This window comes from Mus musculus, chromosome X (assembly GCF_000001635.26).
Source record: "Mus musculus strain C57BL/6J chromosome X, GRCm38.p6 C57BL/6J".
Classification (NCBI taxonomy): Eukaryota; Metazoa; Chordata; class Mammalia; order Rodentia; family Muridae; genus Mus; species Mus musculus.
In genome coordinates this window covers 94,613,751-94,624,063 of record NC_000086.7, presented here as the reverse complement: position 1 = coordinate 94,624,063, position 10,313 = coordinate 94,613,751, and the positions used below count along the sequence as shown (strand labels likewise).

Here is a 10,313-nt window from a genome sequence, read left to right as displayed (position 1 = left end):
ATTGCTTTTGATGGACATGCCGTCCAGATCTGTTCTTGTAGGAACAGCTCTGAGTTGCTTCCTGCTTTACTTTATCCCCTCCCCTGTATAGTTAGGGAACACATGCAGGCATCCCTGTCAGTCCTGACTGAGAGAATAAGCAGAAACTTGTGATGAGTGACATCCTCTACCCTGCAATAGCAGAGAACCTGACAATGTATGGTCGTGGACAGACAATAGCAGCTTTCAGTAAGTCCTTACCTAACTCTGCACTTCAGTCAAGAACCCTCAGCCTTTCCAGTCCATTAGTTTCTACTACAAAAGCTTGTGGCCTTCGAAGGTCTTTAGCTAGTTTTTTGGGATTTGTTTTAAAAAGAAAACTCAAACCTTTTCCCCCAGTTTACTAAGGGTTTATTTTCTCTATTGGTTGTCTTAAGTAAAATTCAGAATAAAAAAAGAGATGGAAATATACTGCACTGAATTTGGAGAAGAAAATGAAAGTCCTAAGTAGAATTGAAGCTAGGCAGTCTCTTAAAGGGTTATGAATGACTTTGGTATCTGCAAATATTTTTGGTATCTGCAAACATTTGCTGGTGGAAATGCAAACTGTACAACCGCTCTGGAAATCAACCTGTCAGTTTCTCAAAAAATTGGTAATACTTCTACCTGAAGGCCCAGCTATACCACTCCTAGACATATACCAAAAGGTTGCCCCACCATGCCACAGGGGCACATGTTCCACTATGTTCATAGCAACATTTTTCATAATAGCCAGAAGCTGGAAACAACCTAGATGTCCCTCAACAGAGGAATGGATACAGAAAATGTGGTTCATTTACACAATGGAGTACTACTCAGCTGTTAAAAATGGGGACATCATGAATTTTGCAGGCAGAGTCGATGAACTAAATATCATCCTGAGTGAGGTAACCCAGACCCAAAAGGAAATGCATGGTATGTACTCACTGATGATAAGTGAATATTAGTCATAAAAAGTACAGAATACCCATAATACATGCCACAGACCCATATAAGTTAAACAAGAAAGGAAGACCCAAGCAAGGATGCTTGAATCACACTTAGAAGGGAAAACAAAATAGTCATAGGAGGTAGAGGGAGGGAGGGAACTGGAGGGGGCAGGATGAGGAGGGGAATGGGAAGGCAGGATCAGGTATAGGAAAAGACAGGACAGAGAGCAAGAGGGCCAGAAGAATGAGTGGAAACCTGAAGCTCCCTGAGGTGAGGGTGGGGTTAGGGAAGAGAATCTCTAAGAGGTCCCAAAGACCTGAGATGGGAGAGGCTCCCAGGATTTACTGCGGGTGACCTTAGCTGAGATACCTAACAGTGGGAACATGGAATATGAAGAGGCCACCCCTTGTAGCCAGGCGGGTCTCCTAGTGGAAGGATAGGGACACCAACCTACCCACTAAATTTTCAACTCAGAATTTGTCCTGTCTAAAAGAAATACAGGGATAAAGCAGAGATTGAGGGAATGGCCAACAAATAACCAGCCCAATTCGAGACCCATCCCATGGGCAAACATCAATCCCTGACATTATTAATAATACTCTGTTATGCTTGTAGATAGGAGCCCAGCATAACTGTCCTCTGAGTGACTATACCCAGGAATGGACAGAAACAGAAGCAGACACCCACAGCCAAAGATGGAGGTCAGGGACACCTATGGAAGAGTTGAGGGCAAGATCAAAGGCCCAGAAGTAGATGGGAACCCCACAGAAAGACCAACAGAGTCAACACACCTGGACCCCTGGGAGCTCTCAGAATCTGAGTCACCTACCAAATAACATACACAGGCTGGAACGAGGTCCCCTGGCACATATGTAGCAGACAGTCAGCTTAGTCTTCATGGCTGCCATGTCTGGCTTCAGTGGGAGAGGATGTGTCTAATCTTGATGTGCCAGAGGGGTCCCACTCTCTCAAAGAAGGGGGGAGGTAGATGGGAGGAAGGAGCTAGGTGAGGAAGGGATAGGGAGGGGGAATAATATTGGAAAAAACCCAGCAGCAACAAAAAAATTGAATTTTCTGCTGAAATAGGATATCCCATTAGAAGGAGCTGCAAAGAGAAAAGGGCATGCAGTTTACATGTAATACCAACAGAAGTGCTCTGGCGTTCCTGTTAAAGGCATGGAACTTCAGAATGCTGCAGAAAGATTTACACGGTGTTTTGGCTGAACAGATTTTAAGGGCAGTATTGGTTGACTTTTTATATTTTGAAATAGACATGCAATTTTGGGAACCCAAAACATGTAAGGAACATGTTTGAGGTTCAGTTTCAGAACACGTTGAGCCATTTTTGGAAAAAAAAAAAGAGGTGCCTATGATAATTAAAGAGGAAAAACTACATTTAGCCCAAATGTACAATGGGGATGAGAGTGAAAGTCAATGCCAGAGAACACTCAAGCAAGTAGAAAAGATACCTGCATACCAGGGAGGAAAATAAACAAAGAATGGTTGTCTGCCTGTGTGTGTGCAAATGCAAATGGAACTCACAAATAAACATCATAAGTGTGAAAGAGGCCACAAGTTCATTATCTCTAATATATTAACCTAGTAAAGATGTTTAAGTTCTCAAGAGAATGGTTTTCAGAATGGTTCTTTCAAAATTTTGTTCCTGGGGACAAGCATTTTCAACTTAATGATCCAAGATTTCCTGCAGGGGGGAGGGCATCATGGCAGCATTAATTCTGGATCATTCTCCAGTTCACCCTTCTGCTGCACCCTTAACCAGCAAGGATTGTCCAATAAATAAATAAATACGGGTGCATGTTCTTTACCCCGAATCCTTCAATTTTGACTCAACCAATGAATCAAGGCGTGATTGTGAGCATCAAACAACTTAAGGGATGGGAATGACTTGAGTTCTGTGATTTGGAGAGAAAGTGAGGATGAATAGTATAAAAGATAAAAGGAAATTTCCAAAATTACAATCTACAGTGTGAAAACTGGAATTTTTAATGGCACTAAAGGAACCTGTCTATGATCTTCGAGGATAGAAGATGGGAATTATAGAGAAATTCTCGAGAAAGCTGCAGAGCTAGAAACCAAGCTGGGTAGTGACAAGGTTTGGTTAATTGATATAAAAAAAGAAAAAGGTTGTTCCAAATAAACAAAAGACAAGATAACAAAGGAAGCTCTCCTAAGTGGGTGGCTGAAAGGCAAACTGCTGAATTTAAATTGCCTACTGTAAAAGATAGTTTGGACTAACTTTATAATGTTGTTGATGCCACACCTAGTTCCAAAGATTCCATATCACACTAAAAGAGATGCAATAAAATATAGTCAAGAAAGTATTCAAACATAAAATCCATTCAAGAATTAGTAGAAAAAAAAAGAATTAGTAGATTTTTTTTTTTTGCAAAATGATCCCCATAATATTAAGGATACTTTCAATATTCCTTCAATTTGTGCTTCTAGTAATAAACTATGTAAAGATAATTGCAATTATATAATGCAAACTTATTGTTAATTGTCATTGTTTTTAATCAAACACATTATTTTTCAAATCAATGCCCATTAAAAAATAGTTTGAAAATAATAAATTTACATTTCTTTTAAAAAAATAAAAGAATGGCTAACTTAAGAAGAGCTGAAGAATGCCAACAGAAATGAGCATGCTACTGTGGGGTGAGGGGACTGTCATGGGAGTCAACCCCTAGACAAATAACTCTGGGAAACTAAGGACTGCTGAGAGAGAGAGAATTAGTCTTAGGCATCTGGGTGCCTCCAATCAGTCATTCAATACCAAGTGGTCAATGCGGAAATCATATACATAAATAGCAACACCGCACGGACTCAGCAGGTTTAGTTTATATATTTATGTGCATATATATGTAACAATAATAAAGGAAAGAGACCGTGAGTTTGAGAGCAAATTGACAAGGGATAAGTGAGGGGTTAGAGATGGGAGGAGGGAGAAAATGACATAATATACTTTAATTTTTAAATTTTTCAAAAAATAAATATTATTTGGATGAGAAAAAAGAATTCCTTTTGCAATGCACCTATGTTATTGAGTGCAATAGCAACTCCTTTATTTTCATTGTTCTGGAGAATTTCATTACATGAGAGATTACAATAGAATTAGATTATTAGGACAGTATTTTTTTCTCCATATTTGAAGTGCAAATTGTACTATGAAGATATTATCTAGTACATGTCTTTTGATGCTGTGTGTACAAATTTCTTTGTGACACACATGTAAGAATAAAATTGTTGAACCATAGCTTATATATCTAAATATGTTTATTAGATACTATAATCATGGGTAAGCAATGTACTAAAAAACTCCTAGTAATTTTCAAATATTTTTGATTAAAATATAATTATATCTTTCCCATTTCCCTTTCTCTAACCCATTTCATGTTTTCCCCAGCTCCTCAAATTCATGGCCCCTCTTTCTTTATTTTTGTTATTTTATTATTTTGTACATATATAAATAAAACATCTCTCAGTGATGAACACCTAATTTGTTATCCAATATAGTCAATAATAATACAAAATCATGTACACATAAACAACAAAATGGACTTCTAAACAATATTTTAAGAGTTCAAACTGTTTTAGAATATTGTTATCAGACATCATGCTTTAATAAAAAGAATAGCCTTTCTTGTGGTTGTGAGTGCTAGCTCTCTGTGCATTTGCTTCAGATTTTTCTGGTAATGCACATGTACCTCTCTGTGTGCTTGTTACCTGTTTGTATATATTTTATAAAGTCTTGTTTTGTTTTTCAAGATAGGGTTTCTCTGTGTAGCTCTGGATGTCCTAGAACTCACTCTGTAGACCAGGCTGGCCTTGAACTCAGAAATCTGCCTGCCTCTGCCTCCCAAGTGCTGGGATTAAAGAAAGGCGTGTGCCACCACTGCCTGACTATAAAGTCTCTTAAAAGTTATTGTCTGCTTTTTTTCTCCTGAATTTGTTTTTGTTACCTGGAGGAGCTTTTTCTGTATAAACTCCATCACTGGAAATCACAGTGACTTGCATTTATAGACTCTAATGAGGTTTTTATGAACAGAATTTTTCAATTTTAATAATATTCAGTTTTTCTCTCTTTATGTTAATACTTCTTTGGCTTGACTAAGAAATCTTTATTTTACCATGACCATAAAAATATTCTTCTAATGTTATACTGTAGTCTCATCTCCCATGTATATTTGTATCCTATCTAGAACCAATTTTTGTGTCTGTTATCTGTACCAGTGTGGGTAAAAGGTCTAGGTTTGCATGTTTTTAAACAGATATCTAATCAAACCCAAAGTTTTTACTGTAAATATAATTTTCTTTTTTGTGGTATGATATTTGTCATAAATCAAATTATTGATATATTTGTTGGTTCTACATTTTGCTATTCGTTTTGTCTGTTCTCATATGAACATAGTTCCCTTAATTAATATAGCTTTGTAATATAACTTATGTGTGGTCATAAAAGTCATGCAGTTTTGTTATTTTTCTTCAGTAATGCTTTGATTATTCTTCGGAGTTTGAATTTCCACCTATACTTTAGAATCTCCTTCTTTTTTCTTTTTCATTAATTGTCTCACGCACACACACACACACACACACACACACACACACACACACACGTCCGTATGCGTTTCAGGGTTGGTCACTGGGTATTAGATAATTAACTTGGTGTGTTGTTCCTAAGGAAGACTACTCCCCACTCTCAGCTCTCCTTTGTCGCCTTTAGTTCTTTTTGCAGGGTTGCAGCCCCATGGGCTTGCTTTGTCCACATTAGCATGTCTAGTGCTATTGTCCCCGAAAACACACATGAAAGTAACACCATGAATAGCGAGCAGGTTATACTTCTAAATCTGTGTGTGTATAACAATTAATTTTAAAAGAACAGGCCACAGATTAGAAAGAGAGGTATATTAAAAGGAGGTTTATGGGAATGTTTGGGGGCGGGGGAAGAAAAGGGAGACATTTGTGATTATATTACACTCTTACAAATTAAAATAACTGTAAACAAGATGATTCAGAACATTATCTTATGTCATCTAACAGTCTATACTCATAATCCCATGACTGTCTTTAAGATGTCTTTCTATAGTGACTTTATTCACTCAGCATACAGTGAGTGAATATTCCTCAATATTCTTTCCTTACAAAAGCCCCTTTTCTATGTATGGTTAAGGCCTCATAATTTTTCCTGGGTCCACATTAGAATTTCTATTGTTGTCATCGTTGTTCAGTTCATGTTTAGGCAGCTCTATTAGTAAAACTTTATGGGTACATTCTGACATTTCTAAGATACACATTCTCATAGCAAACTCTGTGTTCCTCTGGCTCTTACAATCTTTATAGGTAAACTAAAGAATAGTGATAGAGATGGAAATAGCCTTCCCTAGGGAAGACCATACCAACTGGTTATCCAGTGCCAAATGGTCAGCCCTGAAAGCATACACACATACAAGTAACATTACAGAGACAGAGCAGGTTCCCAAATATGGATTTGGGGATGGATTTGAAAGAGAACAAGATGGGAGGTTACATAGGAGGGTTTATAGGGAGGAAATGGATGGGGGAGATGATGTAATTATAATCCCCCTTAAAAGAACTGAAGAGTTAAAACAATGCAAACAACAGCAACAACAAACTTTTGAAATGATCGTTTGTTTCCTAGACTTACCAACTCATTGGTACTGTAGAATGTCTCCCCTCCAACTCTGTGTGTGTGTTTGTGTGTGGGTGAGAGAGAGAGAGAGAGAGACAGAGACAGAGACAGAGAGAGAGAGAGAGAGCCTGTCTGCCTGTGCCTGTGCCTGTGCCTGTGTGGGATTTCAGGACTGACCACTTGATTTTGGATAACCATTTAGAGGTCTCATCCCTGGGGAAAACTAATTAGCCTTCTATCAGCCCTCTATTCATTACCTATAGCTTTTTCTTGACATGTGAGTCCCTAGGAGCTTCCATGCTTGCACAGTGGAATTTAAATGGTGTGATCATTGTTCAAGCCTTTGTGAAGCAGCCAAATTGTTGAGATTTCATGAGAGAATATTTCCTGTCATGTCTAGAAGGCATAATTTGGCAGAAGATTCCCTGTTCCTCTGCCTCCTACAGTGCAGCCACCTCCCCCAGGCCGCTCGCGTGAGCACACACACACACACACACACACACACACACACACACACACACACACACACACTCCACAGTGTTCCCCATATCCCAGGTGGAGGGCTCGCACATATGTGTCAACTGGAGCTGGACATATCACGGTCGGTCAGTTGTTCTCTGAATTGTGACCCTTTGTGACCCTCTGAAATGATCTTCATTTCTTACCAAAACAAGCTTTTTTTAAAAAAAATGAGGATGTGAGGATAAGCATTTAGAACGCTATCTAATGCATTTAAGTTTAGGAAAGTGGCAGAAGTTCTCATCTAAGAATGATCAACTCACTAGCAAAGAGTGACTGGGTCTACAGAGCCAGCTGTGATTGCTTTGCAGTAGAGCAGGCCCTTCCTGAAATTCAGAGACAGCTGTTGGCTATCACTTAAATATAACTGTCGTCGTGGTGCCCTTAGTGATATCTTGCAGTGTTTGTCATTGAACATAGTCACACCACAAGTAAAGTCTGAAGTAGGACAGAAAACGCTCTGAAGGCTGGTTTGGTCACCTGTTATCATTAAAAATGGCTGACCCCTAACAATATATACAAAAATATAAAATGTAAATAAAAATACAAACAAATTTTCCTTTTAAATTATTTTTAAGAAAAAAAAAAAAGCAGGGCCTGAGAAGTTCTGATTCTTTTTCCCTCCCATGTCGCCAGTTCATGTTGTGGTTTTGGTGGGGCAGCGCATGTCATCTGTGGATGGCACTGCCCACTGTGGGCGGGAGAGTCCTGCTTCTCTACTCCAAGGTGACCACGGTTAAATTCTGAGACGGGAAGTGGAGGGTGACTAGGTCACGGTGTGTAAGGTTACTTTTCCTTTTGCTGTCAGCCTCAGTCTTCTGCTTCTTGGTGTCGACATCTTCATCCTCGCCATCCTCAACTATCCACTTTCCCGTGGAGCCTCAGCTTCCTCATCTTCATCTCCGTCCTCTTCCTCACCGTCACCTTCTTCCTCCTCCTCCTCTTCCTCCCTGCCTTCTTGCTCTTCTTCTACCTCATTGTCAGCCTCCTGCTCCCCATTTTCCTCATTTTGAGCGTTCCCATTGGCAGGTACATCTCTTCCATTCTCTGCCTCCTCCACAACTTCCTTCTTCTCCTTCAAGTCCTTGGTGGTGATCTCGGAGTTGCTGTCCACTGTCACGTCTGACATGGTGGGGCATGCCAATGGTCCCATGCAGCGAGTGAGGAGTTAGTCGAATTCGAGGACTCTGGCAAGAAAACTTCGGAGAGTCCCCGTGTTGGAAGAGGCAGTGGGCGGTAAAGGTGGCTGCAGTGAGCACGGAGCACGACCAGGGAACAATGCAAAGATGGCTTTTTGGAGCAGCCAGTGTGTGTGTGTGTGTGTGTGTGTGTGTGTGTGTGTGTGTGTGTGTGACCACATTTTTCATTATGCATTCATCAGCTGATGTGCATCTAGGCTTGTTTTGGGTTTCTGGCCATTATAGATAGAGCATCAGTGCATGTGGAGGAACAAGTATCTTCATAGGAAGATAGAGAGTCCTTTGGGTATATGTCCAAGTGTGGTATAGCTAGATGATAGGATTTTCTTTTACTGTAATTGCACTGAGTTTCTCAATTGCTTTTTATACAATGGCCATTGTTCCCACGCTTCTGCCAGTCCATAAGCATGTGAGGTCTTTCCAATTTTTAGCATTCTCAACCTCTTTCTTCAGAGAATTAAAGTCTTCATTGGAGAATTCTTTCACCTCCTTGGTTGCGTTTATCCCACAACAGTTTCTTTCCTTAGAGGGTAGTGTGAATAGGAATGTGTTCACACTCTCTTTCTCGGTGTGTTTGTTGGTGGTATGTAGAAAGGTTACTAATTTTTATAAGTTGTTTTAGTATACTGCCATTTTGCTGAACTTGCTGCTCATTTCTCGCAGTTTCAGGAAGGAGTTGTGTGGATCTCTTGTGTATTAACATCAACTCATCTGCAACGATGGAGAATTTGACTTCTTGTTCTATTTGTGTCCCTTTAATTTCCTTCTCTTGGTCTTATTACTCCAGCTAGTGCTTCCAGCACTATATTGAAAAGAAGTAGAGACAATGGACAGCCCTATATCATTTTTTATTTTATTGGAACTGCTTCGAAGCAGTTTTTATCCTTTAAGGAAAATGTTAGCTTTGAGTTTGTCATGTATAGCCTCTTATGTGGAGATATATTTCCTCCAGTTCTGTTATCACTAGGGCTTTTATAATGAAGGCATGCTAAATTTTGTCAAAGGCTTTTCTTCATCCATTGAGATTATTGTATGTTTTTTTCCTTTCATTGAATTCATATGATTTAATATACTTAATGACTTACATATATTGAACCATCTCTGCATCTCTGAGATAAAACCTACTTGATCTTGATAGATAATCTTTTAAATGTATCTCTGTATGTGCTTTGCAAATATTTCCTTGAGAAACTTTGAATCTATATTCATAAGTAATAATAAAAAATATTAGCCTTATTAGCCTGTAGTTGGTGTTTGTTTGTTTATTTGGTGTGATGCAGTGTGTGTGTGTGTGTGTGTGTGTGTGTGTGTGTGTGTTTACATGGTTTGAACTTTAGAGTTATACTGGCTTCATAGAAGTTTGGAATTATTTCTTCTGTTCTTATTTTTTAATAACAAGAAAAATGTGAAAGTCTGATAGAATTCTGCTGTGAATCCATCTGTTTTTCAGTCAGAAGACTTTTGATTACTTTCTCGATCTATTTGTTGAGTCTGATTAACTGTTGACTTCTTCTTTGTTGAAGTTCTGTTGTTTGGTATTTTCATTGTATCCTCTAGTCCCTTTCTTATGTGTATGTTTGGGGGAGGGTACATTCATTGCTCATGTGGTCTTATTCCTCATCCTTATCTTCATGTTCTGATAGTTTATCTTCTACTTGATCTATTCTACTTATAAGGCTTTGCTCAGCCATTTATTCTTTTTGAGTTGATTGTGCTATTTATGTCTTTTCTAAATTCCTCAATCTGTGATGAAATTTATAGCTATTCTTTTAAGTTCTCTGTCCTACAGTTCATCTAGGTAATTCAAACTGCAGAAAAATTGTATAGGACTGTTGGATTCTTTTTGTGGGGTTCCTACTGCTTGACCTTTCCTCTGTTTTTTTGTAATGAGATTTGGGTATGTGGACTCTCATTGTTGGTTGTGTATCTGATATTTCACATATGAGCAGGATGTTAGTAAAGACACAGGTTAGGCTCGT

The 10,313-nt window shown here is 38.8% G+C and overlaps 1 pseudogene; it reads right to left on the bottom strand.

Moving 5' to 3' along the window:
• Window positions 1-7,851: 7,851 nt before the first annotated feature.
• Window positions 7,852-8,264, bottom strand: Gm9009 (annotated as a pseudogene).
• Between the last annotated feature and the right edge of the window lie 2,049 nt (window positions 8,265-10,313).